Here is a 9,509-nt window from a genome sequence, read left to right on the forward strand (position 1 = left end):
CTGTGCTCTTAAAGGTATGAACCGTAACCTGTCTATTTACTACCATATTCAGTTTATTGTGCTTATTATTCTATACAAAACTGCGATGTTTGAACATTCAGACACTCAAAGACACAATGTGGGTTCTGACCCTATTATCATGAGCTATAATGAATATAAAGAGAATTTTAGAGGACGTGAGAGTGCATGAAGTCTGACTAAACATTCTCTCATTCTCAACAGTCTGGACTTAACCCAGTATTTGACAATGTTCTTTTGCAATTCGTCGTGATCACTTGTCAAAGATAGGGTTATTTCGTGGGTTTTGATTATTTTCATCTGCAAATTCGATGATATTGTTTGTATGTGGAGTAATTGTTTATTTGGGAATATCATTCTGAGCGGTACAACAACTTTCAATGCCGGGTGCTGTTAAATGTCATGCGAATACCCTCTGTACCAAACCCTGTTAAACCCTTTGATACTTTTTCAACCCAGCATTTTCCACATTTTAATGTATTTATCTATTTTCCCCGAATTTTATACAGCATCCCTGTGACTCAGAGGGATAATTATACCCAGAAAGTTGTTTATACCATGTGACTAAACAATGTGGTATATTTATGTTACATAATTATTCAATTCAAGAATTTCGTCTCTCGTAGTTGACATCTTGACCCAAAAAAATCTCATATAACTCCAAAATCAAAAAGTACAAGCGTGCATGGTCCGTATATTGCGAAATCTTTACACGTGTAAAGGATTGTACCTGATGCGTTCTGACTAGATTTACCATTTTCCCTAATAACCAAATTTGAAATTATATCTATTGAGTATTGGCAAATTAGGAATAACACACCACAGAATCATTTTTTGGCAGTTTGTGGGGTTGGTTCCTGACTAGGGAATATTGTACATTCAAGTATCTAAAAAATGTAATAATGTCGGATGCAGACAAGGATATACTATGCAGTGTTATCCAGTGTGTGTGTATATATATCATACTTAAATTATTTTTATGTAAAACAGATTCATAATCGGAACAATGCTCTTGAGCAATCCAGTGTCTGGTCATACCCTGTAAACTACCCCGTGCAAGCACGTTTCTAAACACAAAGCGAACTTTTTTGAGAGAGCTTTTCACAACAAGAGTCTTTCATAAGCAAATTGGTCAAATCACAAATGACACTGGAACGATACGGGTTTTAATTACGACATATCTAATTTATTGGAATATTATTATTAATTTATTGGCGACAGAAGACAGAAAGTAAATCCAGTTAAATGATGTCTTGACACTGAATTAGCGAAGCCGGATTAGGAATTTATATTGAAATCAGACTATACCAAATTAAATGATTTGATTTAAATTAAATTGTCAAATTAATATCGCAACTGGGTCCAGGAGATCATTTTTCTTCAGATTCACTTGAGGAGTCTGACTCAAACACCCATGGAATCCAAACTCCGGTAGGGGGAGAAATAGCATCTGGGTCATCATCAGGATAAGTTGGCGGAGCAGACGCGTTGGGGTCCTCTGCGATGTTAAACAACCACACAGATTTACCAGGACTACCGGTAGGATTAACTGGTTCCTGTCCAGATTCAGGTTCAGGTGTCCATATTCCGACGCCTGAAAACAAATGAACACAACTCATTGTAATTTTTAAAATAGCTACAATTGGTGCAAGTGGGAATAATGTCAATAATTTCCATTCCCCAACTCAGATGGCGACCATGATTAATGTATCATATTCTTCAGTCCATTCGTCAGGCAAAGGATCCATGTTTTGCGGTGGTGGTTGTAACGGGTCTATGTTGAGGAATATTGCCTTTCTAGGCGATGCTGCGCCCGTACTGTGTAATATATAACAATTAATCATAAAATATTAAAATACAAGTAGAAGGGAACCAATTGTTTTCCCAACAATCTTGATATAGACTGTGCTTATTTGAAACCTCTGAGGTTGAGGTATAGCACGATAAACGCTGTATAAATAGTATAACCCTCAACATTTGAGTACATCACCATTTAGGGTGAGGGGTTGATTTCAATAAATTAATACACAGATTATTCCAGTGGCGGATCCAGCAAAATGTATTGGGGGGTCCAAGCTACGCTTAAGATATACGGAGCGTAAATCGCAGAGAAGCTATGCGTAATCCAGATAATACAAATCGTCATGCGTTTGGAGGGGCATGGCCCCCTGGCCCCCCTCTCGATCCGCCACTGGATTATTCTACGTTATTATAATGTAACACACCGTTCACAAAGCCTCATAGATCATTGATTCAGTGGGACAAATGTGTACGGGAAAGATAAATTTTGGGGCTCGGCACAGGAAAGATACATGTGGTTCATCGATATAGTCACCAAGACCGGAAGCAGGGGCAACAAAACCAGGCGGCACACACAGGCAATTTAACTCCACAATCTTTAATGCAATCTACTTCAGTAAAATAAACAAAGGTACAATAATTAGCATATGCATATAAATATGTGAGATAGGATATCCTGAAAATATATCAAAGAAAGGAAGAAAACCTAACCTTAGCTAATTAGAGTTTGAGTTTAAATTTGCTAATCGGTCCCTCAATGAATAATAAAATCAGCTAATTTGTCCCTAACAAAGCCAATGTTATCAACAATAAATGAACAATAACCATTAATCAATCAAAAAACACAAGTGTGCATAAGTAACAAACACATGAATACGTCAACAGTTCAGCATCGATGTTCACATCAGGTCACAGTTCACTCACAGTCAGCTTCTGTGTGCAGTTCCTGAGACAAAATCCACCGTTGGGGGCGCTGTACGACGAAATCGGGCGTGGCCTGGGTGTGTCCGGTGATTACCCAGGTACAGCGTAGAGTGCGCTGTTCAACAACAACGGGCGTGGCCTGGGTGTGTCCGCAAATTATTCAGGCACAGCGTTGAGAGCGCTGTTCAACAACAATCGTCAAAATTCAGAAATAGTTCTCTGTACAGTGGGACACAACTTGAATACCAATCAAAACTCACAGTACAAGTGTTATTCAGCAGACAGTTTGAAAGTAGAAAGTTGAGAATTACTGTACCTATATTAGCTTAGTTACAGCTGCCATCAGATGTCACCAGTCAGCGGTTCTTTGATGGATGAGAACTGATATCACCACAGAGTCACCAAAAGTTCAGGGTGAGATTCACCCACTCCCGTTGCATAGGAAATCTTGAAATACAGCTGGAAACGTTGATTCCGGACCGATTTCCCGAAAACACAGTTCTCTGAGTTCCTCTTCTCATAAGCTCTCTGAATATGAGAACCACATCCCAGCTAACTCCTGGTTTAAGCAGGAATGCAACTGCTCCCCACAGAGCTGTCCCAAAACACTGTCGACACTCTGGGAACTATCTGCTGACTAATTCAAACATGCAAGCTCAGCTAGTATCTTTACTGGGGGTAACTCCACCCTTGGACGCACCCCATAGGTCAAGGAGTCCATCATCTGATAATGACGGTGTACTTTTCGACAGGTATTAATGATTCTAAAATTCCCCGATCCCTATATGGAGTGAAACACAGCTCAGCCCATTGTTTCTGAAAAAGTGGGAAAATTGCCTTATAACTTTGAAAATCTGGATAATTGTGTGTGATTATCAATGACAATAAAACTAAAAAATAAAGAAACCTACGTCAATACACTATTATCATATGTCTAATTAGTTAACTTATTAATTTCACGACTAATTAATATTAATCACCTCAATTGCTTATTAAGCTATTCTAATTAATTTCTGCCCTAATTAGTACTAAGTAGCCACTAACTTGCTTGTAATAAGTGATTTCATCTTCATCTTCCATTTGGTCTCCAGGGTTACCCCCATAGCTACCAAGAAAGCTATGGCACTCTGTATAGGAAACTTAATTCAAACACAGTAATTCTGGAAGCGATTAAACAATGCTCAAAAGTTCCTAATAAAAATCACAAATTTTCTATGATATACTACAAATGTTAAATATATGCTAATTATACTCGTTACCACATAATTGGCTTTGACCTAGTTCTTACTTTCCCTGTAGATTTAACTGAAATTTACACACACTAACCATAACACTAATTAACTGTCACTCTCGTCAACTGATAGTGGGTTCTCAAGTATCAATGAACACCAGCTGGTATACATAAACTCACATGTACTAGCTAACGTACCCTGGGTCTATTGACTTACAATACATACTCAGTTACAACCTACTTTTAATCGTATGAAATCATTAAGTTCTAATTATTTCAATCGGTTAACACTAACATGCACCGTATTTGTTCTATTAGTGGCGCGTGCACTTCGCAAATGGCAGATGTGCATCTATTGTCAAAATAAGTCGCATTTTAATGATCCAGCGTACAATACAAGTAAACCATGACGTCTTATTTGAAACGTTTTAGAGAATGGTAATGTCTGTGAATGGCGTAAGAGTTGATTCCATTAACAGTATAAAACACATAACTTGGAAACTATGTCGTATTAGCTCTATTGGTAGCACATGTCAGAGGACTATGGTCAAAAAGAGAATAATATTTTAATAAGCCAGTATACAATATATGTAAGTTTTGGTTCATTAGCGCTTCTATCAGAAAAGCTGCACAAATGTAAAATACCTGATAGATTCCCATTGGTCAAATCCATCCAATGGCTTGCTTTCCTCTGAATTGGAATCACTTCCATCGCCCGCTAAGCCCAGTAATGTAAGAAACCAATCAGTAATGTGCATCAGTTCTGTGTTGACAGTGCCTTTCATGTCTTCAGAGAAATCTGGACTATGTACAAATGCCAAACCCCGAACAACACCTTCATATAACGATTTCTTCTCACCCCGAAGAGGCCAATTGTTACCACCATGGGCTGGCAATCCACCATTGTCTGGAATTAAAGAATTAAATGGCAAATTCGTGTACTTAATTTTGCCAAAGCATATTTCACGAAAAACATCATTTTATTTGCAAGTTATATAAAATCGATCATCGGACTGGTTAGATCTGATGATCTAGTGTGTTTTTCTCGTGTTAAATGGTGTTGCATACTTCAACATGGATAGTTTTCAATGCATCCACACAAGTGTTTTCATATAAAATTGAGGTAGCATAACCATACGTTGGGTAATGGTGCAAAGTCATATGTATAACGGGATTGGTTGGCTGTCATTTGGCTGAGAAAATCAAGTTCATCAATATGGCGTCCTTTACAAAATATAACTAATAATAACACGATTAACTTCAAAAATGGTAGTCCTATACTTTATATACTAAGCCTTCAAGTTTGTTTGGTAGATATAATGAGCCTGTGGTTAAATACCATAACGCTGTTAAAAAATGATCACAGATAACATCCATGTCACTTGTCTGATGTAGACCTCATTTTTTTTACACAGACCATATGACTTGGAATAATATATGTCATGTTCCATAAGTTGAGCAGGATGTACTCACTTCAATCAAAACACTTGACATTAATATATCTTTTTTTACTGATTTGACTATATATTTGTCAGTTGTTTACATTTGTCCTATGAATTAGTCGATTTTTGTTCACAGATCTTGTTCCACTTTACAAAGTGCATTAATTATATAAGCATTACATGGTGTTGTACTTATTATCCTATCAGCTTTTTCTCAGGGTTACTGAAAGTTACCATTTAAAAAAAATGATGGAAATGTTTAATATGATTATTTTGATTATTATTATTTTGGTATACAAATTCAATGAGCAACAATTCGCAAATTAAATATAAATAGTTGGAATTATATATTATATCTGTAAAAATGTGTGGATTACCATGCAAATTTTGAAGGGAAAAAAATCTATTACCTAAAATTGTTAAAAATAGGAAACAACGGTACTCCAACTTTTCTAATCATAATTTTACTTTCCATCCTCCATTTCATAATAGTACTCAATGGTTTAGTGTGCCCTAATCTTTGAATATTAGCTTAATTATGATTTTATGTGTCATTTCCCATAATAGTGTGCGCCGTGCGTCATAATTTTCTACGGTCCCCTTTATTTAGCCAATAGCGACTACTCAAGTCTCGGTTTTTGCAACGCATGTTACTAGTAATTGGCCACTTCTCCCATGGAATTGTGTCTAAAACAATATTTCGGTAAGATTTTGTTATATTGAAACAAAAAATGGTTCAATATCACAGCTATTGTCGCTTTAATCATCAAATACACATATACGTTATTTAAAATATAATCTACTTCCTCAATACCACCAACGAAATATAGGGAATCGCGGGACAATCAATTTAATTACTTACCATTTGAAAATATTAAAATAGTGTTATCCCAGAGTCCAGAATCTTTTAATGTTTTGGTAATATTCCCAATACCTTCATCCATACAGGTTACCATTCCAGCCAATGTACGCCGACGTTCATCTTCTATTATGCCATTGTAGAGATCCGAGTATTGCTGTGGAACACTTGCATACTTAGCGTGTACTGACTGGTAAGCCAAGTACAAAAACAATGGCTGAAAAAAATCAATACATTAAACAAAAATTAAACAAACATATACAGACCCAGACTGTCAAATAGTGTGTCACATAAACAAACAAAATGATTTAACACTCTGGTGTTACAGTAGTGCGCCAATTTAAAGATCGATTTAACGATGAAAACCGTCGAAGAACTCTGAATCAATGTGATTGTGCAGTCGACAGAGTAGAATAAGTACTACATTGTGCTTTATAAATACATAAACACGGCTGTATTACTCACTCCGTCATCCTCGTCATCATGTTCCATAATTATCTTTTGAGCCTCTTGAGTAAATATAAATGCAGAATAATTTCCTTGGTAGTTTGGGATACATCAGTCTCACCTCTTTTCAAATCAAATCCACCACTGGCAGAATGAGTGAAATAATCTTCAGTACAAATGTAAATTCCTAATAATAACAGAGTAAGTATGTGCTTTCAACACATGTACGTCTTGACAAAGGCACTTTATTCTGCTACTTTATTATGTATTTTACAATCAGATTAAAATGTTCTTCGTATTTCCTGATTATGCTAAAATATATACTTACCGAAGAAACTATCGAATCCACGTTGTGTGGGAATGCATGCTGGTGTGTAGAATCCCTGGTGCCATTTCCCGACCATATGAGTTGCGTAACCTGCTTGCTTCATTTTCTCAGGTAATGTTACTTCATCGAGTGGTAGACACATTCGTTGAGCAGGCCTTATATTTCTGTGTACTAACCCATACCGCATCTGTGGATTCGAATAAAAAAAAGTCTATGATATTTCAGGTTCAGAAACTTATTGACTTTGTTTCATTTGTTTTTATTTTGTTAACATTTAAGGGAATCATAACTGAAACAATATGTTCAAATAACCGTAAACCAATATGTTACTGCACCATGCCGAATTAATGTATTTTACTTTTCATCGATTGTAAATACAGTGAAACTGAAATACTGAAGCAAACAATGGGTTTGTAAAATGACTATCTTGTTGACAACATATATTTCGTCTTTTGCAGGGCTAATGCCGTGTTTGCATTGACACAGTGCAGCAGAAGTTTGTTCATTTACTGGCCGCCGCCTGTGCACGTGAACCTGTGTGGGCCGCAGACATAATATATATCTAATACAATCTGTGTTCGAACGCACATTTATGGTTTGTCGTGCAATGAAGGTTAATATATTAAATGCACAGCGAATGTATTCACAAGTTATTTGGAACGTCCAAACCAGGGCCGGATCGTCTTTTTTTCCAGGGCCGCAAGCGGCCGGTTTGTTCTGACGCCTAGTAAAGATACGCACTGGTATTTTAAAAGACCTGTATTGCTGGAAAATTTACCCCTGTAAGCAGACTGATTACATGACACATTAGTATTTACCATATGATACATGACCAAGTTGTCATTCACACCTGAATGAGGAACAACTAATATAAAGTACAACTGCAAGCGTGAAATGTGTTGTAAACTAGTATGAGAATAGTTCTGCGTTTTACAACAAATTAATTACTCAAGTGTTGCCGAGGACAATTGTAAGTGAGTGACAAAATTACGAACCATCAGTACATAGCTTTATATGTTGTTTGTAATGTCCGAGCATCTGCTTACGCAATACCATCACCATCTAGTCATCGTAGGCGGTGTTCACTACAAGTTATTGCAAACTGTTCTTTCCAGTACAATCAGAGAGTCGTGGCGTGTTGTATTTCTGCCTGCATTGGCGAGGCGCTTGCTGTGATTGCCAGTTTTAATTCAGTGTTTCACATTGTAATATATGAGTATTGGTTGGATGTAAATCTTAAATTCTACTCAGAATTGTCCTGGGGGTAAATGTAACTGTAGGTACATGTCGGGTTTTATTCTATACAAACTCACCGCATATCGTCCTGTCAATAGCTGTCCTCTTGATGGTGTACACACCGGTGCAACATAGTAGTTTTCCAACTTGATCCCGTCCGCAGCTAAGCTATTGAGATTCGGTGTTTGGAAAATAGGATTGTGGTAACCAATGTCATTCCATCCATAGTCATCAGCAAAAATGAAAACAATGTTCGGTTGTCTGTCACAACGAGCAAATGCAGACAGAAAAAGCACTGGGACTGTTAGAAGTACACTTATTGACATTACTGTATGCATGATACACAATAAATGAACTGAGGGTATTTGCAAAGTGTTTTAATAACCACTGTCTATGCACACTCCCATTTATATGAACTATATAAACTACACGCATTGTTGTCATGTCAACACTCAGCAATCCTAGTTTGATATCAATGAGTTGTTTTTCAATTATTCCCCTTGTTGTAAGGCAAAATTTTCCAAACGCAAACATGAAAAAAATTCCATTCATCATGTCATGACGTTCATTCACCATATTATTATATTATTTGTTTTGATCCAATATTTGATCATATATTTTAAGCTTGTTGCTATGAGAGGGTATCTTCCCAACTCTAGTAGGCTTGCTATTTACTTTTAGAAGGTATTTGCACAAATGTATTTGTACTTTTTCCATTGGTGTAGACAGATTTGTCATTATATTTGTTGATGTTCTCGCTCGTCGAAATTTCACTGCAGTAGAGCATAATTGGTTTTACAATTGCATCGAACATTTTTAAGTATGTTTTGATTGAAATTAGTTTTTCTGAGAATAGCATTTGTTTCATTTTGAAACATGCTTTCATTGCTCTAGCTCTGAGGTCTTCTTGTGCTCCGATGAATTTACCTGATTTGTGTAGTTTAATGCGCCGAGGTATGTGTAGGTTTTTGTATTTTCAAGTTCCTTTCCATCAACATAGAATTTTAATTTGTCCTGTGATTTGTTTGACCTACTAAACATGATGATTTTTGACTTGAGATATTAATATTGAGTTTCCATTTCTTACAGTAAATTTCAAGAGAATTTATGGCATTTTGTAAGCCAATATGTGATTGGGATAATACTACAAGGTCATCTGCATATAGCAGACATAGGAGAATTGGTGGGTCATTACGAGCCAAGTCTAATGATGTTTTAATGTCA

General features: G+C 36.5%; 1 pseudogene; it reads right to left on the reverse strand.

The window, feature by feature from the left end:
* Positions 1 to 1,388: 1,388 nt before the first annotated feature.
* LOC146735210 (arylsulfatase B-like) lies at positions 1,389 to 8,611 on the reverse strand (annotated as a pseudogene).
* Between the last annotated feature and the right edge of the window lie 898 nt (positions 8,612 to 9,509).

The sequence above is a fragment of the Saccoglossus kowalevskii genome, chromosome 13 (genome assembly GCF_978046115.1).
Source record: "Saccoglossus kowalevskii chromosome 13, keSacKowa6.1, whole genome shotgun sequence".
NCBI lineage: Eukaryota > Metazoa > Hemichordata > Enteropneusta > Harrimaniidae > Saccoglossus > Saccoglossus kowalevskii.